This window comes from Felis catus, chromosome B3, assembly GCF_018350175.1.
Source record: "Felis catus isolate Fca126 chromosome B3, F.catus_Fca126_mat1.0, whole genome shotgun sequence".
NCBI classification, from domain to species: domain Eukaryota; kingdom Metazoa; phylum Chordata; class Mammalia; order Carnivora; family Felidae; genus Felis; species Felis catus.
The window spans coordinates 985340-997471 of NC_058373.1; the positions used below are offsets into that span (position 1 = coordinate 985340).

General features: G+C 50.7%; 1 protein-coding gene across 3 annotated transcripts in view; it reads left to right on the top strand.

The window, feature by feature from the left end:
• Positions 1–232: 232 nt before the first annotated feature.
• Positions 233–12132, top strand: part of ANKRD34C (ankyrin repeat domain 34C) — a 29885-nt gene continuing 17985 nt past the window's right edge. For 2 of the 3 annotated variants that reach the window (XM_019831757.3, XM_045058705.1), the window contains exons 1-3: positions 233–266; positions 994–1204; positions 2203–2386. The gene's annotated coding sequence lies outside the window, so the exon portion shown is untranslated. The remainder of the gene's footprint in view (positions 267–993; positions 1205–2202; positions 2387–12132) is intronic. The other variant, XM_011282704.4, reaches the window with a different exon arrangement.

Consider the following 12132-nt stretch of genomic DNA (forward strand, 5'->3'; position numbering starts at 1 on the left):
ATTATCCTTGAAGACACTTTATTAAAAAATAATATTGGAGCAGAAGAGCCTCACAGAATCCGGTCACTAAGTAGCTCACTCCAAAATTTCCAGCTACAGACAAGGGCCTTGGATGTGGGAGGTGGAGGCCCCCCCCCCCCCCCCCCGTGGCCTCTCCCACGTGACTGCCACCGGGGGCGGGGCCGGGGGCGGGGCCGCGAGGAGGGCAGGCACCTGCTCTGGAAGGAAGTGACGTCTTTCTGGAGAACAGCGGCTGTGGAGGGAAGGTGAGGTTCCGGGAGCGGGAGCCTGGGTTGAGGTGGCCGCCTGCACGGGGTCAGGGAGAACCGTCCGACCTGGGAGCCGGGGCCACAGGGGCCAAGCTCTGAGGAGGGGCCCCGGGAGGCGTCGATCTCCTCTTGGTTCTGCAGAGGGCCTGGCCGCATGGCCGCAGCCGGGGGGCAGGAGCACATGTGGGGGGAACGCATCTTGGGGGATTTCCGCCGCGGGAGGACGTGGGGGAAAGTGGAGGGAGACATCTAAGCCGAGAGGCTACGACCCTGTGCCAGGGTGGTTCTGCTAGAGACCGCCGTCCCCAGGGAAGGTGCTGCGGGCTTTTGCAGGTACCAAGTGGTGGTTGAACCTTCTGAGACCCACTCACGCATGCATCCTTTGCCCCACCCCCGTCTGGAGGCTTCCCGAGGGGCTGGACTTGAACGTCAGGGGTCTGATCCATGCCTCCGCCAGGTCTCCCCCCGGCTGGCTTGTTTTCGGAAAACCACTCCTATGCACAAGTGATTTACCCTTTGGGGGAAATTTAGAAATACAGAAAGGCAAAAAGGAAAAAGGGCCAGCTGTAGTCCAATCACCCAGAGTAACCCTTCTCCACATTTTGATGTCTCCTCTTCTGCGTGAATGTTCATATGAATTATATATGCACATATGTGTGTGCGTTTACTTACATGCATCGGTTTGTGGAAATGCATACTTACGCAATATGTGATTGTTCTTTAGAAAGAAAGCCGTCATAGCACGTCTGTGAGCGCCAACTGCGGCCGTGCTGCCTGGATCCTGAGCCGGCTCTGTCGTGTGCTGGCCACGTGGCCCTGATCTTAACCCTTCGGAACCTCCGTTTCCTCATCTGTCGACAGCCAAGTTCTGACTGATGAAAAACAGAATCTCATCATGCCTGGGACTGCAGTCTGGCTGGTCATTCGTGTTTCTGGTAAGTCCTGGCTTGCGCCCAGCCCTCTGAGGGTTGGCGTCCTGTGTGTGAGACTCCTGCACCATCAGGGCCGTCCCCCGGTCTGGGGCTCGGACCCCACCCCGCCCCTGCTAGCCCATCACCTGTGCTGTGTCTTCAACTTCTGTCCATGCATTGGCTCCTGGCCGCAATCAGTATGACCAATTAACACGTTCGATGGGGTCCTGGAGCAAACGGTCAAGAAAGAATTCTCGAGGCGTCTTTGGCGCAAAAAAGGTGGTTTTAGGAAAGCACAGGACAGGGCCCGGGGGCAGGGAGAGCCGCGCCGGGGTTGTGACGCGTGACTGCTTCTATACTTTTAAGTTAGTGGGCGTCAGGGACGGCGTGAGTCTCTAAGGAATTTGGAAGCAAGGCTTTCGGGCCGTTGAGGGGCGAGCTGCTGTTGAGATCAGGTTACTTGCAGTCTCTAAGGAAAGGACAACGCGAAGGGAGTAGGGCAGCCACGAGTTCCTGGAACAAGGTCCCGCCCTGCGTGTCTGCGGGGGGGGGGGGGGGGGGGGTGTCTGTCGGTGGCTGGGAGCGAGCGGTCGGGAGATTTAATTCAAGCTACGTTCCTCTTGCCTTTGTTTCCGTCATTATGTTGACTTTATTGTTTAATTTTTTAAAGTTTATTAATTTGGGAGGGGCGAGAGGGGGTGGGGTGACAATGGGGTGGACGGGTAGAAGGGAGGCAGGGAGAACCAGGCACGAGCGAGGGAAGAGCGACAGCTGTCCCGTGTGTGGGCGGGAGGTCTGAGCACACCCGGGCCGGACGCCGCAGGAGACAAGGGAGGGTGAGTAGAGGCCTGGAGACGTGAGGGTCAGGCCTCTCCCGGTGAGCTGGCGTCTGGGGAGGGAAGCGGCAGGCACGGGTCCCGGCCGTGGGGGTCTCAGTTAGGGTCCTCGGAGCCTCCGTTTTAGAAGTTGGGCCTCGTGTGGCCACGCTTGACGAACCCTGAGCCCTTCCCTCCCTTTCCCAGGTGAGTGAGCGATGGGGCTGTCTCTGCCTCGGGCCTCAGCCTCCTGCCCCCAAGCCTGCTGAGCCTGCTTCTGGAAGAGGGGCCTCACCAGCCCGGTGTGGTACAGACAGCATCCACCGTGTCAGGACTCGGGTTTTCCAGAGCCCCTACATCAGAATAGCCTGGAACACTGCTTGTTAAAAGGGTAGGTCTGGGCCCCGCAAGGGGTACGCAGAGTCAGGATGTTTGTGCAAACTGACGTTCTCAGTAAGCTGGCCGCGTCGTTCCCACGCACATCAGAATTTGAGCATCGCTCCAAGGGCGGTCCCCGCACCAGGATCGCCCAGCAACTTGGTAGAAACGTGGGCCTCAGGCCTCGTGTCCACCTCCTGAATCTGGAACTCTGGGGGCGGGCCCCACGCTGGGTCTTGACCAGCTTGCAGGGGATTCGGATGTGCGCTCAAGGGTCGGGACCACGAGGTCAAGGCAAGGGTCCTCGACCTCAGGTGCACATTAGAAAAATCCTGGGGAGCTTATAGTGTTCCCAGTGCTCCCAGAGCCCCTGGTTTAGTTGGTCTGAGGAGGAGTCCGGGCCACTGTGAGCTCCTCAGGTGATCTGAACGCGTAGCCCTCGATGGTGGTTAACCGGGGGCCCTTTTGCATCCGTGGGACACTTGGTGGACCCGGAGACATTCCTGGTTGTCATGCTGGGGAGGGGTGCCGCTGGCATCCGGTGGGGGGAGGCCAGAGATGCTGCTGGGTGTCCTACAGTGTAAGCGATGGCCCCCTGCCACACCCTCCTCCCCCCACCCTGCATGGCTCCCCCCTCGTCCGCCAAGCCTTTGCTCAAACGTCACCTCACTGGGAAGTAAACAGCCCTCTAACCAGCACTCCCGACCTCTTTCACTTTGCTAAAAAAATTACAGAGTATCTGTGACCTTTTAGCATAACACATACTTTGTTTTGTTTTGTTTTTATTTTATTAAAAAAATATTTTTAATGTTTATTATTTTTGAGAGAGAGCCAGAGCTCGAGCAGGGGAGGGGCAGAGAGAGAGAGAGGGAGACGCAGAATCCAAAACAGGATCCGGGCTCTGAGCTGTCAGCACAGAGCCCCACGCGGGGCTCGAACCTACTAACTGTGAGATCGTGACTTGAGCTGAAGTCGACGCTGAACCGATCGAGCCCCCAGGCGTCCCCACTTTGTTTTATATCTGTGTCACCTCTGACCACTTCGCTAGGCTTCACGAGGGCATCGAGTTTTGTTTCTTCATTGTTTCCCTAGTGACAATGTCTGGCATGTAATAAGCCCACAATAAGTACTTGCTGAATGAGTGAATGAATGAATGAATGAATACGGTATAAAGGTAACGGATTACAATATAGAATTGCACCTGCTGGGGCTAATTGGTGGAGCGACTCTTCATCTCCCAGTTGTGAGTTCAGGCCCCAAGTTGGGTGTAGACATGACCTAGAACTAAAATCTTTACAAATAAATAAATAAAAATAAAATTGCACCCACAGTGTAATTGCAGTTTGACTAAAAAAAAAAAGAGTATGAAATATTTACAGTTTTATTTTCTAAAAACTGTGACATGACAGGCATTTGCATATTTTGCGATACTTTTCTTTTCCTCCCCTTGTCCCTGAAAGAATATTCTGGGGGCGCCTGGGTGGCTCAGTCGGTTGAGCATCCGACTCTTTTTTTTTAATGTTTATTTATTTTGAGAGAGCGAGCGGGAGCAAGGCAGAGAGGGTCCCAAGCAGGCTCTACATTGTCAGCACAGAGTCTGACGCGCGGCTTGAGCTCCAGCACCGTGAGACCATGTCCTGAGCCAAAGTCGGACGCTTAGCCAACTGAGCATCCCCTTCCGGCCCCAGGAGCTCCAAGCGTCTGACTCGATTTCGGCCCAGGTCATGATCTCACGTTTTGTGGGTTCGAGCTCCATGTGGGGCTCTGTGTTGACAGTGGGGGGTGGGGGGAAAGAGCGTGCTGTCACCGTTTGCTGGCTCCTTCCTCTCTCCCAGCCCGGACTCTCCCTGGGGACACTGGGCAAAGGGGCAGAAAGTGAAGGGTGAGCTACCAGGTGGGGCTCGAGCCCAAATGTGCTGGCGGGAAGGGGACGGAGGCCTCCGAGGAGGAAGACAGACTTGGAGACGGCTTGTGGGGTTGGCAGAGCGCTGGCGGTGGCTGGGAGGGCGACCGAGAGGGCTTTGGGGCGGCTGCAGGTGCTGGGGTCCAGAGGCCGTGGACGGGAAGGGAACGTTTAGGAAGTGCTTCTATGGATTAGAAATTGGATGTCTTTTGATTCTCTTTGAGCGTCTCCAGTGGAGACCTCAGGTGCTTTTGATGACTCGCGGAAAGTGATTTTTCACGACACATAACTGGGCTGGGACTGCACCGCGTGGGCCCCTGGCTTTTGCGGGAAAGAAATACGTGGTGATGTGACAGGTGATTTGTTGAAGGTGGCGGTTCGTGTGAGGTTTGAAATTTATGGTGTTTCTGTACTTTTTCACATTTCTCGACTATAAATGCGTCCCTTTTATAATAAAGACACACAGGTTCTGACGGTTTTCTGTCCCTTTGTCCTTTGAAGAGTCTCTGTGTGGCAGCCAGTAGCTGTGGGGGGCCACTGTCCTCGCCTGTCTGGCCGCAGCCCCGGGGCCGGGGACAGAGCGCGGCCTGGCTGCAGTGACCTTGCTCGGTCCCTCTTCTGACCCCCACGCGACTCCCCCTCGGGCCGCTCTGCTCTGTGCTCGCCTCGGCAGCCGGCTGCTTTGGGTCGCGTCCCCGGTCTTAGCTCCGGGGCCTCCGGACTGGATCACCCCTGGTGTCCCCCGGATGGGGGTTTGGTTACTGGCTATACCCATGGGACTCGCCTTACGGAATTCCATCGTGCTGCTGAGCTGAGGCTGTTTTTCCAGGTTGTAGGAGAGGTGGCTTCTGGCTGCCCGCTCACGGTGACCAGTGGCCCTGCTTCACCCGGGACTGAGAGGGTTCTTGCGTGGGACCCGAGCCTTTTCAGTGCTGAAACCGAGAGTCCCTGACGAATTGGGACGAGCTGGTCCCTGCTGCCCCCCGGGCAGCGGTGGACTTGACCGCCATTGTCTTAGTCCGCTCTGGCACGTAGCCGTGAGGACAAGGGTGCTGTCTCCACAATGGGGGGGGGGGCATGCCCCTTCCTCTCCTGGAGCAGGGCGGGAACCGGATTAGAACGCAGGGACGTCCCTCCACATCTGTCAGTGTGGAGGGAGTGAGAAAGGACGGGCTCCGGAGGGTCCTCTGCTCGGGGGCACCTCCCCCCCTGGCCAGTGCGCACGGCGCTCCTGGGGTCCGCGAGCCAGAGCTGCGTCTCCATAACATGCGGGCCGGGCCGCGTCCTGGAACTTGGCACGTGTGAAGGTCCTCGGGGGGGCTGGGGAGGGTTTTCAGACAAAGAACGGCAAGACGCTCACAGGACCCGAAGCACGAGCTGACAGCTCCTAACTAGGTTAGCGAAACAAGGCCGCGCCTCGCCGGGAACCGCCAGCACCGCTCTATTTTGGGCATTTCAGAGGAACACTGGCGATCATGACTTATCCCGGATAGAGCGGCTCTTTGGGGACATACATTTTTGCTGAAATATTTGCTGAGTGTTTGTATCAAGCGCCTCAAATCTGAGAAGGTGAAAACAGTTTCTGCAGGAGTCTTCGGAACAGGGTGGGGAGGAAGCCGATGGTGACCCTGTCTCCGCGAGGACGCCTTCCGCGCGGTCTGCACAGATGCAGGCGATGGGGGGGGAGGGGCCGGGCTGGGCACAGACCCAGCGCTGTGGGCTCCCTGCCCCTGCTGCTTCCCATAGTCCACTTTCCCCGAAGGGCAGGATGGGTCCTCGCTCCTGCTGCGTGAGCACGGCAGCAGGGACCGCGGACCAGCTCACTAGCAGCCTCCCCACCGGAGCCCCCACCCTGCATGCGCCCCCTGCAGCCAGCCTCTCCCTGCCTCTAGAGGAGGGAACACCAACGAGGGCGCAGGGACGTCCACGGTGACGGTGACATTCTGGCTGGGGCGTCCTGGAGGGGACATGGTGTGCCTGAGACTCTCACCCGGCCTTCATGTTCCGCCAGCTGGAGAGGCTTTGAAAGCATCTCCGTGCTCGGGCCCCGCTCCGTTCGACTCAGCATCTTCCGACGCGGGGACCCAGGTAACTCAGCGGGCGTCCCACCTTCCTGTGCTTCGGGCCGCCCGCCCTGGAGACGCTCCTCTCCTGAGTCAGCAGGCCTGGAAGCGGCCTGGGATTCTGCGTTGCTAACAATCCCAGGCGATGCTGCGGCTGCTGGAACCACAGAGAGCAGGACGTCGTAGAGAGAACGCGCTGGGCCCGTCGCGGGGAGCCGGAGGGTGGCTTTGGTGGCCACGACCTCTGGGCCTGGGTGACGCGAAGGCCGGCTTCTCCATCCACGCAGAATGTCAGTTGGGCAAGGTGTCTGCCTCTTCCAGCCCAGCCGGGCCACGGCTCCGGGGGTGCGGACGGCAGGCGCTAGAGTCCCCTGCCTGCTCACAGGGGCGGGTCGTTTCCCAGAACTTTGAGAGCCTTTGTTGGACGTAACCATGACAAAAATTAATATATACACTTACAATTACATTCTATTAAAAGCAAAGGTAATAGATACTCAGAATTCCTCCCTTCCTAATTATTTGATGCATTCCACTGCCGTCTGTGCTCCCGTGGCTCCCTGGATCTGCTGTGTCTGCACGGTGGGAACGGCATGGTGTGCCTCTGTCCCCAGTTCTGCATCATGACAGCCCGTTGGCAGCTTGGAATCGGACATTCTGGAAGCATCTGCATAACCGAATTGGCAGGTGTAACAACCCGGGGCTTGACTTACTGCTTTACTGATTGTCCACACTATCAGTGTTTCGTTCCGGAAACATGCTTGTAATCCAAAGCACTCGTATATCAAAGCGAATTTCCCCATAAGAAATAATGGAAACTCGGGTGAATGGTTCCACAACCCAAAAATATTCACATAAAAACGATTACGATACTGTCATCTAATACAAAATAATAAAGAAAATACAAAATATAAAGAAAAACAAATTAACCAGCACTTACCTTCGAAAACCTTCGTGGCTGGTGTGAGGGAGACGAGAGAGAGGAGGGTCACTGTGGAGGACGACTTTCACCGTCACTAACGGCTGTTGACTACAGTACAGTATTACTGAACTCTTGTCATAGACTCTATCGAATATAACTGGCAATAAGGCAGCAGAGGAAAGGGTCTGTATCTGCAGGCAGCCTGACCTGGAATGAGCAAAGCGTTCCTAAGCTCACTCTTGGATGCAAAAGCAAAGGACTGTCCACAGGTGCTTGGAAGTGACAAAAAATACACGAGTGCCTGTTACGGGCACCTTCCAACGTGCTGAAAAATCACGGATTTCTGCCAAACGCCACGGCCTGAGACCGAGCATCCAAGCATGGGAGACAATCACCCACAAATCCCACAGTGAGAGAGAGAGAGAGAGAGAGAGAGAGAAGAACCATTGGCTCAGTTGTGATCATGTGACATTCGGCATCACGTCCTACTCGTATTGCAAGACATCGCTCTTTTATCAAGTTAAGATGTATTAGAAATGTTTGCTCGTCTTGCGGAACCCTCACAGAACAATTCCTCACAATCCAAGGTTTCTCTGTATATCAATGAGAAGAGTTATAATAACGCAGATCAGACTTAAAGTTAGTGTGGAAACGGAAACAGGTTTTGAGTGTCACGAATGTAGTTTGTATGGGGTGAGAGATAGTTTAACAGTAGATCACATATCTGATGGTACGACAGTAAGTTTTGGAAGGAAGGAGTTGGTGGAAGGGGACAAAAGTCCATTTGTGAGATCGTGCTTGAACTGCATTTGTAGACTGACTGGGGATATAAGAGTTTGTTAAAAATCAATGAAACCAGGGTGCCTGGGTCGCTCAGTCAGTTGGGCATCCGGCTTCAGCTCAGCTCATGATCTCACAGTCTGTGAGTTTGATCCCACGTCAGGCCCTGTGCTGACGGCTCAGAGCCTGGAGCCTGCTTCGGATTCTGTGTCTCCCTCTCTCTCTGCCCCTCCCCCGCTTATGTTCTGAATCTCCCATTGTCAAAAATGAATAAATGTTAAAAAAATTTTTTTTTAAATCAATGAAACCATTCTGTGAAAATCGATTGTACAGAATTTACAGAACATATTGTGTATTTTATTCTTATATGTAAGTAGTATATTACATGTCATTTATATCAAGTTTAGAATAAACTTTTGTAGGTGTCTGTGTGTGTGTGTGTGTGTGTGTGTGTGTGTGTATGCACATATGTACACAAATACACATGTATATATCGTTACTCATACACAAATCCATGAGTCCTCACTGGGTACCAACTTACCTCAATATGACTGCTTTCCATAGGCTGGTGCCCAGAGTTTTGAGGGGTTTCAGGGGAGTCTTACTGCTTAGGAAGCCAAGTGCCATGATGGTTTCCCATGATGGTTGCTTTGAAATATAATGTCCCTTCTTTTTTTTTTTTTTTATTTTTTTTCAACATTTATTTATTTTTTTTGGGACAGAGAGAGACAGAGCATGAACGGGGGAGGGTCAGAGAGAGAGGGAGACACAGAATCGGAAACAGGCTCCAGGCTCTGAGCCATCAGCCCAGAGCCCAACGCGGGGCTCGAACTCACGGACCACGAGATCGTGACCTGGCTGAAGTCGGACGCTTAACCGACTGCGCCACCCAGGCGCCCCATATAATGTCCCTTCTAAGCAGCCTATTTCCCTCACCAGAATGGGTAATCCAGCCAATTGCTAAGTGTTTCCATGCTTATAGCACAGACTTGAAGGAATAAAAACCAACCAACCAACCAACCAGGAGTTATTTCCAGAAAACACCTCTTGTTCTCCTAGGAACCTCATCCAAGGGGAAAAAGCTGTGAGTGTTGCGGGGAGAGAGTCATCAATGAACAGACTCAGGTGACTGAACTCAGAAAGCTTATGTTGAGTTTGTGTAGACGGGCTTGTTCTTGGGCCACCCTCACAAGACGCTGTAGATCGTGTGTCTCAAACAATAAACGTTTATGTCTCATAGATCAGGAGTCTGGGAAGTCTAAGACCAAGGTGCCAACTGATCGGGTGCCTGGTGAGGGCTCCTTACCTTCCCTCAGTGTCGGGATATGGTGGAGAGAGAGGAAGCAAGCTCCCTCTGTCTCTTCTTATCAGCGCACTAACCCATAATGAGGGCCCCCCCATGACCTCATCTAACCCTAACTGCCTCCCAAAGGCCCACCTCCAAGTACCATCCATCACATGGATGTTAGGCCTCAACACAGGAATACTGGGAGGCCGGGGGTGGGGTGGGGTGGACACGCAACTCAGCCCATCAGCCCGTTGCATAGAGTGAGGCCGGAGGCTCACAGGCCTCTCTGGAGGTCTGCAGTGTGGTTCCATGCCAGACTGCGGTCTTAAAAAAGAACATGAGACTTTTTGCTGGAAATACAGACCTCCCAATTTATTTTCAGCAAAAAGAAGATTGTTCGGTAGTGTCGTTACATTTGGAAACAAACCACTATTTGACGAAAAATGTAACCGTTAGTATCTAAGATGATTTTAAGGTTGATCGGAAAGAGCAAATCTGCGGTAAAATTCAGGAAGTTTGGAAAGGACGTTTAAGGAGAAATACATGCCATTACATCCGAAACTGTAAACTGCTGACAGTGAGAACGAGGTGGTACAAGGAGGGGCGGGTGGGTCGACAGAATAGCACAGAATGGGACGCTCATGAATAAAGACGAGTTTTCGTGACATTCAAAAGCGGTGGGGAGAAGAGAGATTTCTTCACTGGGGTAGTGAGTCTGTGACTGGGAGCATGGTTCATCTCAATGCACTGAACAAACGACAGACTAGAAGGAGCAAACATCTGACTCTAAACCCCAAACCCCAAACCCCAGAGCCTCAGGAGGAACCTGGATCTTTCATAGTCTTGAGGCCAGGGCACCGTAAGTGTGGCGTCTGGAAGGCGAGAGTTTTAAAGGAAAATAAAGAAAGATTCAGACAATTTAAAAATTAAAAACTTACGACAAAACCAACACATAAAACTAAAACACAAAACACTGGAAAATCTTTGTAATATGTATGACAGATTAAGAACATAAATACAAAATATGGAGAAAGCTTAAAAAATTAAGAAGTCAGAAAAATGGGAAAGGATATAAGCAGTCGATCTCACACACATGTGCACATATAAACATAATACAGACAACTGGTGAACACAGTTCATCAACATTAGTAACTGAAGAAATATAAAAATAAGATATATATATATATACACACACACACAAAAATAAGATATATATATATATATATATATTTTTTTTTTTGCTAATCGGATTGTTAGGGATTAAAAAGCTTGATGTTATCTAGACCCCATGAGGGGGTAAGACAATGGTTAGTATCGTGTTCTGTTGGTGAGAGTATAAATTTTTATAATCTTTCTGGAGGATTGTCTAGAAATACTTATTAATGTGTTCATTCTTTTCCCCACATTCACTCAGCAATTTCTTTTGTAGATATTTACTCCTAGAGGATAGCTGGGCAAACGTATTATAGTTGTTTATCACGATGAAAACTTAGACATAACTTAGAATGTGCATCTCCTGTAGATGGGTTAAATAAATTATAATATATTTATACAATGGACTCATTGAAACCTATTATGTGTGTTACAGTCATTAACAGAAAAACAGTTTCATTATAGAGTATACTATTAAAAGTATGGCAGGACACCATTTGCATGAGATTTTTATATACATTTATTAAACAGAATTTCTGGAAAGATGTTCCCCAAAATGTTAACAATGGTTAACTCTGCAAAGAAGAATTTCAAGTGATTTTCTATTTTCTTTGTACTTTCTATCTTCTTTAAAATTTCTAATTGTATTAAAGTGTCGTATTTTTCAAAAAGTGATTTTCCTTTTGAAGACAAAAAAGAGGGGGATTCACAAAGTTGTACCTGGAAGATAATTTGTATCCTTGAATAAAGTCAATTGTATGCAAAGAAGAGTAAGACAGAATTAACTATGAATTCAACTCAAAAAGCTAAGAAAACAAATAGCAAGAGAAACAGGAAAACAAGGGTAGGGAATTAATAGGAATGAAAGTAAAACATAGTGAATTGAAACTAGAAAAATACTGCAATTAACAAATGTCAAAGATCTGTCTTTGGAAGAAAAACAATGAAATAGGTAAGCCCTGGTTGGGTCTCACCAAGAAAAAAGAGAAAGGAAGCCCCACAGAGCCAACACTGGGAATGCCAGAGGGTGTGATCATGGACAAAGAGAAAAGCTTACAAGCACGCCGCTCAAACTGGCAAATATTTTTAAAAAATAGTATTAGTGTAGGACTCCTAAATCTGACTTTGGGGTATTTGTCCAAAGGAAATAGTCACAAGATAGGTACATAGAGAGATCGATCGATATATAGATGGAAGGGAGACATCAGAGACAGAGAGAGAGAGACAGAGAGGCAAAGAGAAAGACAAGAGACAGAGAGAAGGCAGAGAGAGAGAGACATGAGAGAGAGAGACAGAGAGAGAGGCAAGGAGACAAAGACAAAGAGAGACACAGATAGAGACAGAGACAGAGAGGCAGACAGAAAGAGAGGCAGACAGAGACAAGAGACAGAGAGAGAGACAGGAAAAGAGGGAGAGGGAGAGGAATACATAACCCATTATGAACTCCCATGAATAACTAATGAATAATAGTGCTCATTTCTGGATAAGGAAATTATGAACAATTTTATTTACTTTATGTCCACTTTCTAACCAACTGTGAATCACCAACACACCAAGAGAAAATTTAGAAGGTATAAATGAGCAATTGACAGAAAAATAGGCAATAAACACTTCTTTAAAATTCAGCCATGACTAGTAATAAAAGAAACACAAA